Source organism: Lagopus leucura, unplaced genomic scaffold (genome assembly GCF_019238085.1).
Source record: "Lagopus leucura isolate 7727_CA_CO unplaced genomic scaffold, USGS_WTPT01 108-7_obj-0_obj, whole genome shotgun sequence".
In the NCBI taxonomy this organism is placed as follows: Eukaryota; Metazoa; Chordata; class Aves; order Galliformes; family Phasianidae; genus Lagopus; species Lagopus leucura.
In genome coordinates, this window is record NW_024963084.1 from 17,609 (window position 1) to 29,488 (window position 11,880).

General features: G+C 57.7%; 1 long non-coding RNA gene across 1 annotated transcript; it reads right to left on the minus strand.

The window, feature by feature from the left end:
• Window positions 1–9,069: 9,069 nt before the first annotated feature.
• On the minus strand, window positions 9,070–10,536 carry LOC122190975. Its single transcript, XR_006182267.1, has 2 exons — window positions 10,389–10,536; window positions 9,070–9,212 (listed from the first exon to the last, which is right to left on the minus strand). It is a non-coding gene; the product is annotated as an uncharacterized LOC122190975 (long non-coding RNA).
• Window positions 10,537–11,880: the final 1,344 nt, after the last annotated feature.

Below are 11,880 nucleotides of genomic sequence, written 5' to 3' on the forward strand. Positions count from 1 at the left end.
TTTTTTCCGAGCTCTCCAGAACAAAGTACACACTCTACCTCTTCAAACCCACCACCATCTGTCCGTCCGTCTGAGCGCTGCGTCGCCGCCGGAGCCTCAGTCCCGCCGCTCGCTCACAGCGGCCGCCTGCAAGCAGATGGTGCCAGGGGAAGGACGAGACCCAGCCTCGCGGGGCCTCGCCGCCGGCGGGTCACAGCACAGCTCTGCCTCCCTGACCCTCATTCTCCCCAGCACGGTAATTACCCGGCGTGCTGAGCACACAGCCTGTGCCGGGTCATTGTGCCGGACACCAACAAAGGGCGGCTGACGGCAAGACCTCCCGACCCCTGCCACCCCGTGCCCAGAAGAGCAATAAATCACCAGGAGGTGACAGGGCCAGGCTGGCGGGCGGGGAAGTGGACGCCCCGAGCAGCTCTGTGCTTGTTTGTCGGGATGGAGCCACGGGAAAAGCCATGCAATGAACAAGACCCGGTGCCTGCAATGGGGCCAAAGAGGCTGTGCAAAGCCTGAGCTCCGCGTGGGCAACAGCACTGCAATGGGAAAGGTGAGGGCAGGGAGCCTGTCCCTGCTGCTTTGAGTTCTTTGGGGACAAGCGTAGCAAGGCAGGGGGTGAGGGATGCTCCCCACATCACACCCCTCTGGTCATGGCCTGTAACTGGGGAACTTCATGGGTGAGGCAAACCAGAGCGTGCCACAGCCATCTGCTTCAGGGTGCCGAGCTGCTCTGACCTCGCAGTTTGCAAAGCAGATGTCGTGCCCTCCCTTCCAGCCCTGCAGCTCTACCTGGCCCCAGGACCACCAGTGTGCCACCACCAGCCACCTCGGGGCCACTGCATCTTTGCACCAGGACAGGCAAAGCAAAACCGAACGCAAAGGCACACTGCAAAAGGCTCGGAAACCTCACTGCAGGAGCAAAAACTCCTCCATCTCCTGCAGGAATTTGGGGCAGCGAGGCGGAGGACATTAGGTCCCCAAACCACGGCCACCCCGTGCAGCCGGCTGAGCAGGACACGCTCTGTCCCCGGGTGCCCGTCACCGCTCCCACGAGGAGCAGCAGCCCTCACGCTGACTGAGGCAGTGCTATTTAGAGAGCTCTCTGCTCTGAGTCACAGCCCAACGAGCTAATTCCCTGCAAAGCAGCCGCCTCACAGTGCCGCACAAAGGCAACCGGCTCCGCTGCGCGCACTCATGCACGCACGCAGCACACAGCACGGCACGGCACACCCCGATGCCCCCGGAGCAAAGGGCCAGGTGACAGCTTCCAGCCCTCTTCCACCACCCATCCCAGCCCATCCCCAGGGGTTTCGGCCCAGGGTGAGCCCCCGTCTTTCCTCCAGGTCCCTGAGAGCGCCTAATGCTGGTGTCTTTTGGACTCATTAAAATTCATTCTGCATGATTTAGGACCTAATCTCGGTGAAACTCCACAGTGCTTTATTAATAGCACATTAGCGGATAATTCATGCATTCGGATGAAAAATCATCCTGTGTTATTCTCTGGGAGGAGGGGACGGGGGGGGGACAGGGCGCGAGGAAGGAGAGGGCTCTCCCATCCTCCTGCACCTCCACGCCGCGCGTCACGGCAAGGCAGCAGCCCTTCTGACAACTGCCACCACTCATTAATCTTGACGAGTTTTCTGCTGAATATTCTTCCACGGGCTTTCAAACTGTTCACTAATTGCAATTAATCACTTACCGAAACAGATGTCAGGAACAATGGAATTGGGAAGTCTGGAGGCTTGATAAAGCTGTCAGAGGAGCGCGCTCGTGTGGCGGCGGGTGCCAAAAGGCGCCTGTGACACCTTCCCCCAGCCATGTGCTCAGGGGACCCGGTGACCCCCGTGCTGCCTGCACAGCATCTGTGCATCCCCACGCTGTGCCCAGCCAGAGGAAACCCACAGCCATGGGGCACTGGGCCCTGCAAGCTATGGGGCGACGGGGAGGGAGGAATGGGGATGGCGACATGGGAACAGGCTGCGATTTTGGTACTGTCAGCAGCAAGAACCCACGCTGCTGAGAGATGCTGCAGCCCCACAGGACAATGTGGGGGAGCTGAACGTCCCCACTGGGAATGTCTCTGACTGCACGAAGGCTCCGGTCTTGCCCCGCTGTCTCCCACTGCTGAAGCAGGCAGCAGTGAGCCCCAGCAGGGCGTCACGTTCGCGGTGCTTCACGCAGGCGACGGCACGTTCCCTGTCCCTGCCAGACGCTGCTTTAGCACCAGCAGGGATCCAACAGCCTTCCCAGGCGGGCGCTCCGCGTTGTTTACCCATCACACATGAAAGGTGCTGAGCTGACAGCTCCAGAGACGGAAGATTTCCCCCTCCCCATCCCTGTCCCAGTCCCCACTGAGGCTCAGCTTGGGAACCTGCCTCTCTTCAGAACGCCTGCGTGCCTTCACCCTCCTTGCCATGGCCCAGTTTGGAGAGCCAAAAAGCCACTCCATAGGTGACCCCAGCAAGGGGCTGCTTGTCCCTGAGGTTCAGCTGGCAGAGCTGGGGCTGTGCACAGCAGCATCTTAGCTACTACCAGGCCTGGGGACGTCCTGTGGGAACAACAAGACAGGGGGACAGGCAGAATACGCTGCGCAGCCCCATGAGCAGCTGAGCGCAATTAGCCCCGAGTCCCTGCAGCCCCAATGCAATGCCAGGTCTGTTCACGAAGCGTGTGATGGGGACACACCGCCTTGGGGACAACGTGTGGTCCCAGCAGGCGGACCTGAGAGATGACAGCATCCTTGCAGGGGCTGTCGCAGGGCGAGCCAGACCCAGGGCTCGTGACCAGCGCGGCCCCAACACATGTTACAATAAATATTCCGCACAGACACCGTTCCATATGTATGATCCTGTGGGGTGATGATTTTTCTACTGATCACTGGAAGTGACAGCTGTGTGAAGAGCACTAGAAACAAAGGCACCGACTGCTCTCCCCGTTACACTCCGCTAGCGAGATGACGGTGTGACACGGAGCGGCAGCATCTGGTGGTGCGGGGAGCAGGACAGGAAGCCTGTTAGCTGTGGGCACAAAGGGGCAGGTGCTCTGCCCCGCTGCTTTGGAGGCTTTTTGTGCCCAGGAGCTGATGCTTGCTCCCAGGGAAACACTGCGCCGCTATGGGGAGCGATGGGGATGTCTCATGCACTGCCCCACGGACCCATATAGGGCGACGTGCAGTGGGATGGGGTACTGGGAACGCTGTGCCCAGCCCAGGCTTGTTCAATATTTGCCTTCCATTTGCCAGTGTTCCCTCCCTGCAGATAGCAGCAGGGCTGTGGCACGTACAGGAGGGAGAAGCGCCGGGTTTGGTTAATTATTAGCGAACATGCAAATTCCCCCTACATGAGATAACAATAAACACCACGATTTCAGAGAGATAAACAGGGCTTTAAATTTCCAGCAGCCTTTACTGGTGTAAAAATAAGCGTCCCTTATTTATTTAGCTCCTTTGAGAAACCACATCAGTCCCCAAACACAGTCTTTTACTGTCAAGCTACAGTAGAAGCCTTTATACACAGCAAAGATACTGACAGCTACCCCTAGCACAACCATCTTTTATTCATGCTCATAATATAAACTGTATTCCCTCGGAAACAAAAGGATTTAACTCGCTGCTGGCCAGGGCTGCCTGGTGCTTTGGGAGGGAGAGGTCGGTGCCACGTGGCCACTGCTGTCCATTGGCCCCTGGGGACAGCTATGGGTGGCAGAGCAAAGCCCCGGTGCCTGGCGCTTCCAAAATCCTGGAGGGCACAAAGAGGAGTGGGGAAATGGAGGTTAAAGGCACAGAGAGCTCCAGGCACACAGCTCGTGCTGCTCCAGCACATCCAGGGCGAAAATAAAGCAAATAAAATCCACCCATCCAACGCTGAGCGATTGGGCAAAGCCCCGCACTCTGCAGAGCTGAATCCCATCCTTCCTTCAAATAAGCAGGCAAAGCAGTGGTTACAAGAGTGGTTCGTATTTAATAATGCAATTTATATTCCACTCTCAACATAAACTATTGTAAAGGCACACTAATGTAAAAATACATCTGGCTTGTCAATAGTTTATCTTCTGGATCTGCATCTAAATCCCTGGGCATTCTTGACTTATGGCTGCACCAGTGTCTAATGAATAAAAAGGTGCAAATTATAGGCCTTGCTTTAATGCTCATCATAAAATTAGATGATAGTTGCAAAAGCTGCATTCTCCTGCCCACAGTGCAGCAATGGTAAGCTATAAATAAAGTGTATTTAATGTATCCCAGCGCTGTGCAGAGCCAGGAAACAGTATGTTACTGCACAGCCTTCAATGGATCCGCCACAAGTTCAATGAAGTGATAACTGATCCATCATGTGAATTTATGTTAACTGTCTGCTCACAAAGTCATGGCCTCAACACTGTAAATAGCCTACAATCCTTCTAGCATGGCCTGCCTGCCAATAAAACTGTCACCGGCAGGCTTGTAGCAAGCACCTTAGGACAGTGGAAACAAACCATTAAGTTCTTGGGTTTCGGCTTCGCCTCGCTCACCCCACCAGGCTCAGCTGCACAACTGCATCCAACGGTGCCCTGGGCACCTCCTAGCAACCCCACCTTGTGTGCTAAGTCAGGCAGGGCAGGATGTCCCCAACCTACAGGGGAGATGTCCCCAGCAAGGAGACGTCCCCAACCAATAAGGGAAACGTCCGCAACAAGGCGACTTCCCAGCCAACACAGCGGATGCTCAGATGCTCCCAACAAGATGTCCCCAACCAATAAAGCACGCGACCCCAGCAAGGAGACGTCCCCAGCACGATGTCCCCAAGCAGCCCAACGCCATACAGAGCCCACACCACACCTCCAGGCAGGTAGAAGAGCTGGGCACGGGGACACGCCAACAGAAAGCACCGTTTGCCATATCCCAGCTCTCATTAACGTGGTGCTGAGCAGTCCCTAATAATAGCAACAGTAAATTCCCCTAACCAATTCGGGTCCATTTCTATAAATAATGTAGAATCTTTTTATTTACTGACAGGTTGTAAAAGTATCAGTGAGAATAATGTGAAATCAGGCACTGCTGAATAATTCATGGCAGCAGCTCAGCTCTCCCCTTCCCCGCGCTCCCCCGGCCCTGGCATTTACACGGCAGCACCTTGCACCCTGGTTATCTCATGACACCCAGGACTAACAGCCTGGCACTAATTCTTCATCAACTGGGACTTTTATAGCCGGAAGGGGTGAAAAAAAAATAGCAGGAAATAATAATAACTCTGGGTGCACCCTATCAAAAATGCGTGGTCCTGCACGAGCCTCTGCACCCGCATCCCCAACCTCACCACGCTCTGCATGTTCCAACTGCAACTCCACCACCCACCTTCCAAAAATCAGCAGTAATTAGCAACGTCTGCTGTGCTGTCACAGGATGTGGGGCCAATAGGAAGTCCTACAGCAACGGCAGGATGGTCACCATCGCCACGCCACCATCAGGGATGCCGGTGCCCTGCTCCTGCTGCCATCAGGGGCAGCTCAAGCCCTGTGCCACCCCCCAGCCAACATCACTCCCATCCCTCATCCCTCCCCCAGCAGTCAGGACCCCCCCCGATACGCCCTCCTTCCCCCCCCCAGAACAATACCTCCCCGTGCTGTTTTGATGTGAGGCACAAAGCCGGGAGAGCTTTCCATGTAACATGATAAAAGCAAGTCCCCAGCCAGCACAATTATTTGATAATTCTCCCTTAACACCCATCAAATTAAAGCAATGTCCAAGGGCTGCCTGAAGTGGCACTGATAGGTATTAAACTTTAATGAGATTTAATGGCACTGCCCTACTTTTTAAGCGCTTGGGCCTACATTTATGAACATTTAATTTCCCGGGCCCTGACCTCTTTTTCTCCGTCGGCACAGCTGGATCCTGTTAGCACGGACGACCCCGACCCCACACCTCGGGGCGATGTGGGGCTGAGATCCATCCCAGGGTGCTGCAGGGCGATGCCAAGGGGAGCCTGGGAGGCACGGGCAGATGTGATTCACCAGCAGCGAGAGCAGCCAAATTTATGGAATAACTTAATTAATTTGCTCCCGGAACGATATTACACCACGGGTCAGATTGGCTTAGGGCTGCTGTGGTGAGGGTTTGGCTCTCATCATGCTGCTTGATTGCATTTCGGAACCTCCGGTTGGGTGAAACTGCCTGCAAAGCCATCACTGCCTGCCAGCCCGCTGCATGGGGACAAATCCCGACCCCAACCCCCAAATATCCCTTGGAGCAATGGCAGCCTGGCCCTGCAGTGCTGCTCCAGTTTGTTGCTGCCCTCTAGTGTGTATAGGATAGGCCATCCCCACTGTCACTTGTCCCCATGCTCAAATGCCCCCTGGGTCACACGGTGGCCCCCAAACTGGGGATGCAAGATGGGCACAGGTGAGCGCTGTGCATCACCTCTTGCACCGAACCTGTGGCCCAGAGCAAATTAGGGACACCCCAATAAGGGTACATCAAAAGCTTCATGCTGGGGAAAGCCCAGCACTGTGCAGCAACACGGCAACAGAGCTGTCCCATCGCTGGCCCCAAACCCTCCCCACAACCCCAGCCCCGAACGCACGGAATGCAAAGGCAGGGCAATAAAAGGGAGCGTTATCAAGTCCCAGCAGAGCCAAGAGCCCGCACCGAGCTGGGGAGGAAAGCAGAAAGGAGGGAGAGGAGGGGAAAAGCAAAAAGAAAAAAAAAGCCCACCCTTAACCCCGAGATCACTTATCATTCAGGCTGCATCACGCATCTTGAAAGTGCAGACACAAAAATGTAATGTCATAACATTCGCAGTTCAATAACCTTTGCTTCACGAGACGGCTTGAACTGTCAGAGGAGCTGGAAGGTAAATATTTCAGCGCACAGGCACTGAATGCAAAGGCGTGGGGAGGGAGAGCTGGGAGGCGCGGGCGGCCTCGGCTTTCCCATCTCGCCTCGACACGTTAAAATATCCCCCACCGTAAATCCCGGCCGGCGCTGGGGAAAGGCCGCAGCGCGGATAAAATACGAGCAGATATAAAGCCAGACACCTTTATTGTTCTGCAAAGTCTTCCAACAAGTGATGAATCCACAGCTTGACCCTAACCCATCATATTGTTATACGGAGGAAACAAAGCTGGAGCCGACAGCCACGGCTGGAATGGGGCGGGATGCTGTGGCCCCACGGTGACAGCGAGCAGCTGGGGACGGGCACTGGCTTCATCTGATCTCTGTGTCGCCAAAATAACCCACTGCCCTTCCGGGGAGCAGGATGGAGGCCAGCCCCCCCCCCAGCCAGCTCCCCCCAACCAGCCCCCTCCAGAGGCACGAATTCCCCGCAGCTGGGATTAATGGCAGCAACCCCAGCGAACGCAGAGCCTGTGGGTTAAAATGGGGATGGCAATGCTGTGGCTGCAGGGGTCAGAGCAGCGGAGAACCATAAGGGGTGAGAGGACATGAACCTAAAGGTGGAAAATCATAGAACGGCCTGGGTTGAAAAGGACCACAATGATCATCTGGTTCCAACCCCCTGCTACATGCAGGGTCACCAACCAGCAGACCAGGCTGCCCAGAGCCACATCCAGCCTGGCCTTGAATGCCTGCAGGGATGGGGCATCCACAACCTCTTTGGGCAACCTGTTCCAGTGCCTCACCCCTGGAAAATCCCTAAAGAAGCTGGAAGCTGGGAAGTGGCTGGCTGCCCTCACAGCAGCAGCATCCTGAGTGTCCACAGGGGGTGGCACAGTGCGCAGCAGCACTGCTTACACAGACCACCCAGTTCCCTTTGGGTTGCACAGATCCTCTCCCATGCTGCACAACACGGCACAACCGGAGACACCCACAGATGCCCTCCCACGGGCTTCACCCACCCCGCAGCTGCTCCGCACCCCAGGACACCCAGCAGCGCGCCCGCAGAGCTCAGACACCCCACCTACAACCCCCACGACCCACAGCGCTGCCGCTCCATTCTGCCGCTCTGCCCCGAGGAGGCAACAAACGGTTTGACAGCAGCGAGGAGCGGTTCAACGGCACCGAGGAACGGTTCAACAGCCTCCACCCCACGTAGGGCGAGCGGCAACAGGCAGCGTCGCACCCTCCCCGAAACACCTGCTAGGCCGTGCTGGCAACGGGCGCGCGCCCGGGGCGGGCGGGATGAGAGGCGGTGGGGAGCGCGCCAGAGCCCGCAGCAAGAAGCAGCATGTCTGCCTCTTGGCAGCACAACAGAGAGCAGGTGACAAGCACGCCGGCGTTCGCTTTATTACAGGAAGCGAGCGCACAAGCATCTGACTGCGCTCTGCCCGTGGGATCCCCCCCCCCTCCTATGGTTAACCCCGCCGTCCCCGGCGGCACGCGCGCCCCTGGTTTGGTGCATCCCCCCTCTCCCTCCATGTGCAAACCTCCCCGTGCTCCGACCCAGTTTTACAGGACATGTAATTTTGCCCGTCCCATAAGTATTGCTCTGGGTGTGCGTAAAAGGCTTGCGGCCCTCCTGAGTGCTCAGTTGGCTAGCGGGTGGTGCTGCCCCACTGCACGCCCCGATGCCAGAATGACGTGCCTCAGTGCCAATGGGGTTGCTTCATTCCCCCTCTGTTGCCCAGCTTTTGAGGTTTGGAGGCTCTGAGCCCCAGGAGCCAAGCTCACCACACCAGGCACAGCCCCAGCTCACCCCCCACGATGGCTCTTGCATCTCACCTGCATTCTTCCCACTGGGTCTGGGGTTGGCAGAGAGCTCTCAGAGAATGGAGATGCACCTGGGGGTGGGCAGCCCACCCTCCCTTCCTGGGGAAGTGGCATCCCCATCCCATCCATCCTACCCCATCCTACGCCATCCAATACTCATCCCACCCCATCGTTCCGGGGGCACCATGCCCTCTCCTTGCAGCACATCTGTCCCCATTCCTGGCACAGGGACCCCTCCCACACAATAGGTCCCCGCACTGCACGCTGCAGTCAGGGCCAAGCAGATCTCAGTGGTGTAAATACACACATATGTGTCTACACACGGGCGCGCACAAACATTTCTCCTCTGCAAACACTCCCCAAGACAACAAAATGAGCTGGCGCTGCCTCCCCTGCACTCACTCCCGCGCCGACCCGTTCCTCTGACACAGCAATTAGAGGCAGACATTAATATTTAAATATCACCAGTACAGGAGAAGGGAAATCAAATAAAAACGCTGCCACGCACCGTGCCGGCCCATCAAGCCCTCTGTGCTGGAGACAGGAGGGCGCCATGGGAAACACGTCCTGTGGGTGCCTGGGGACACAAGTGGCTTCAGTGGGTGGTGCAGAGCTGAGGACATGGGGGCTCTGGGGCTGCCCACCTGCTTGGAGAGGGATTAGAGCCACCAACCCTTCTGGAGAGAGGAAGAAGAGGAAGCAAGGAGCAAAAGGGTGGTGGTGAGAGAGCTGGGGGCACGCTTCTGCTTTGAACCGGATGGCCTCAAACTTCCCCAGCACACGGGAGTGCAGGGGCATGAGCCTGCTCCCGCACCAGAGGGGGCAATGCCAAAAGCAGAACCCCTTTTTGCAGACCAAGCGAGGAGGTGGTGAGCAAATGGTGAGCAGGCAGCAAGGAAACTGCAGTGCTGCTGGGGGCAAAAGCAGCTTGGCACCTCCCACCCCCCCCCGAAGACACCCGTACGGCCCCGCTGGTGTTAAGAGGCTGTGCTGGAGCAGCAAAGAGGATTTACTGCTAAACGCAAGGGGCTTTAGCGGCAATAACTTTCCCTCCTCTTGACTTAAATGGATTTTAAACTTCAAAAAGGATAGAGGGGGCAGGCTGCCAAGCAGTGGGGCCTTGCCAAAGGGCCGACCCCGCGGGCGTTGGGGGGCCGTGAGCAGAGCAAAACAGCCGAGGCAGATGAGGGGAGGCAGATAAGGGCAGGGGGGTGGGAGCCGTGCCGCCCGCTCTTGCAGAAGCCCCGCGATAAGGCGGCTGCTGTTATCGGCACGGGTGCATTGGGGTTGTGCTTCCTCCCGCGCTGTTCCGCAAACGGGGTGCTGGGAAAAGAGGGGGCTGGATGCAAAGCAATGGTACAGGCTCCCCTCTCAACCTCCAGCAAGGGAAGCCAGGGCACGGAAAGTGCTATTTCAAGGGCAATCCCCTTGGCAGGCTTCCCGGAGCGGTCACACAGGAACACGCGGACTCGTGCGCAGTGCCAAGCTTTGTCCCTGCTGCCCCCCCACAGGGCCTCGCTGCCCTTCGCTCCTCTGGCACCTCATGTCAGCCCCAAACCTGCCCCGTGACCCCCCCCCCCAGGGGCACCCAGCCCTTTTGGAATGCCCGTAGCCCTGCGCATGATGCTGGCACCAAGGGTTCCTATGTCACCAGGGAGTCACTGTGGCACTGAGGAGTCTCTATGGCACCTGGTTCACATCCTCCCCTACTTCGACCACTATGGGGGAACTCAAGAACAGAGAAAGGCCATACCCTAAAGTTCAAGCTGCAGGCTGCCATGCCAAACCCTGCATTTGGAGCTCTTTCACCCCACGGTGACAAGGAGCACAGCCACTGGGAAAGAGTGATCGGAAGGAGTGGGAAGAAAGGGGATTAAAAACAACCCCGTCCTGAGCTCTCCCCACCCCCCCCAAAACCTGCAGCCCCATTCCGGGTGCTAGCATTGTCAGCAAGCGATAAAATGTTCTGGTTGCTGAGCTGCATGTCCCACTGCACCCTCCCTCGTACCTCTCCCCGAGACGGCGGGAGCCCTGGCCCCCCGCCAAAGCCACTGTCTCCACTGTAATTCTCCCTGCCCCAGAGCCAACACACACACACACACACACACACACTCACCACCACCCCCCCCTCCCTCCCTGAAAAAGTCCAGGGTGTGTGCACGCACCCGCACACATATCTTGCACCCCCAGCGTGCAAACAGGCTCTGAGCACACACAGCCGGCAGCTGCAAGCGCGTCGCTTGCAAAGTGCTTCCAAAGCCCCCCCCTTTTCTCTTCCCCCCTTCCCAAAAACACCCCCCTGGCACCACGCAGCAGCCGCCGGCACCGGCCACACCACCGTTTGCCATCGTTCCACCCAACACCTACCCACAAGGTTATACAAACATGCTGCCAAGCACACACGGCCTCGCGCACGCTTGCCTCACACGCACACAGCCCCGCGGGGGCACACCCACAAACCACACAGGCTTCACCCATCTGCTCACACACGCGCACGCGCAAAAAAGAAAGAGGAGCTGCCTGCTCTTCCCGTTGCATTCTCCCTCCATTAACTTCTCCAGCAGAATTCCTGCCGCTCAGCCTGGCGCCCACCTGCTGCAACGCGCACCCACCTGCTGCAGCTCCTCCGGGTGTCGCCGCAGCAGGAAGGCTGCATGGAGGAAGCCAGGCTGCTTTCAGGACACAGCGGGCACTCGCTAGGGGACACGGAGGACAGCCGGGCGCTGGCACCCGCCATGCAAAGCAGGCAATGGGATGGGGCAGAAGGAAGGCGCCCCGGCCATTAACCAGCTGGGAGCCGGCGCGGCGATCCACCAGGCCTCGGGGCAAAGGGCAAGGCAGGGGTGGAAGAGCAAGGATGGAGGCGAGCAGATAAACACGCCGGGAGACGATGAGCCGAGAGATGGGCGAGACGCAGAGGCCGTGACCTCACCCTGCGGAGCAGGAGAGGCAGCAGCACGCCTTGGCCGGGCTCCCCGGGTAGAAGCGGACGGTTGGGTTAGCAAAACCCTCTGCAACCGATGAATAACGCAAGAGCTGCTGTGTGGGTAAACTGAAGCATGGCGAGGTGAGCAGCGCGATGCTACAGTTGGCAGGGCTGAGCTTGCAGCCCTCTGTGTCCCTATACCCCACCACCACGCTGTCCCCTTGCCCTCGCACTCTGACATGGGGTTGTGGTGACCTCAGTGACATTGCAGGACACAGGGAGCCAGACTCAAGCACAACACTCAGCCCCAAAGCCAACA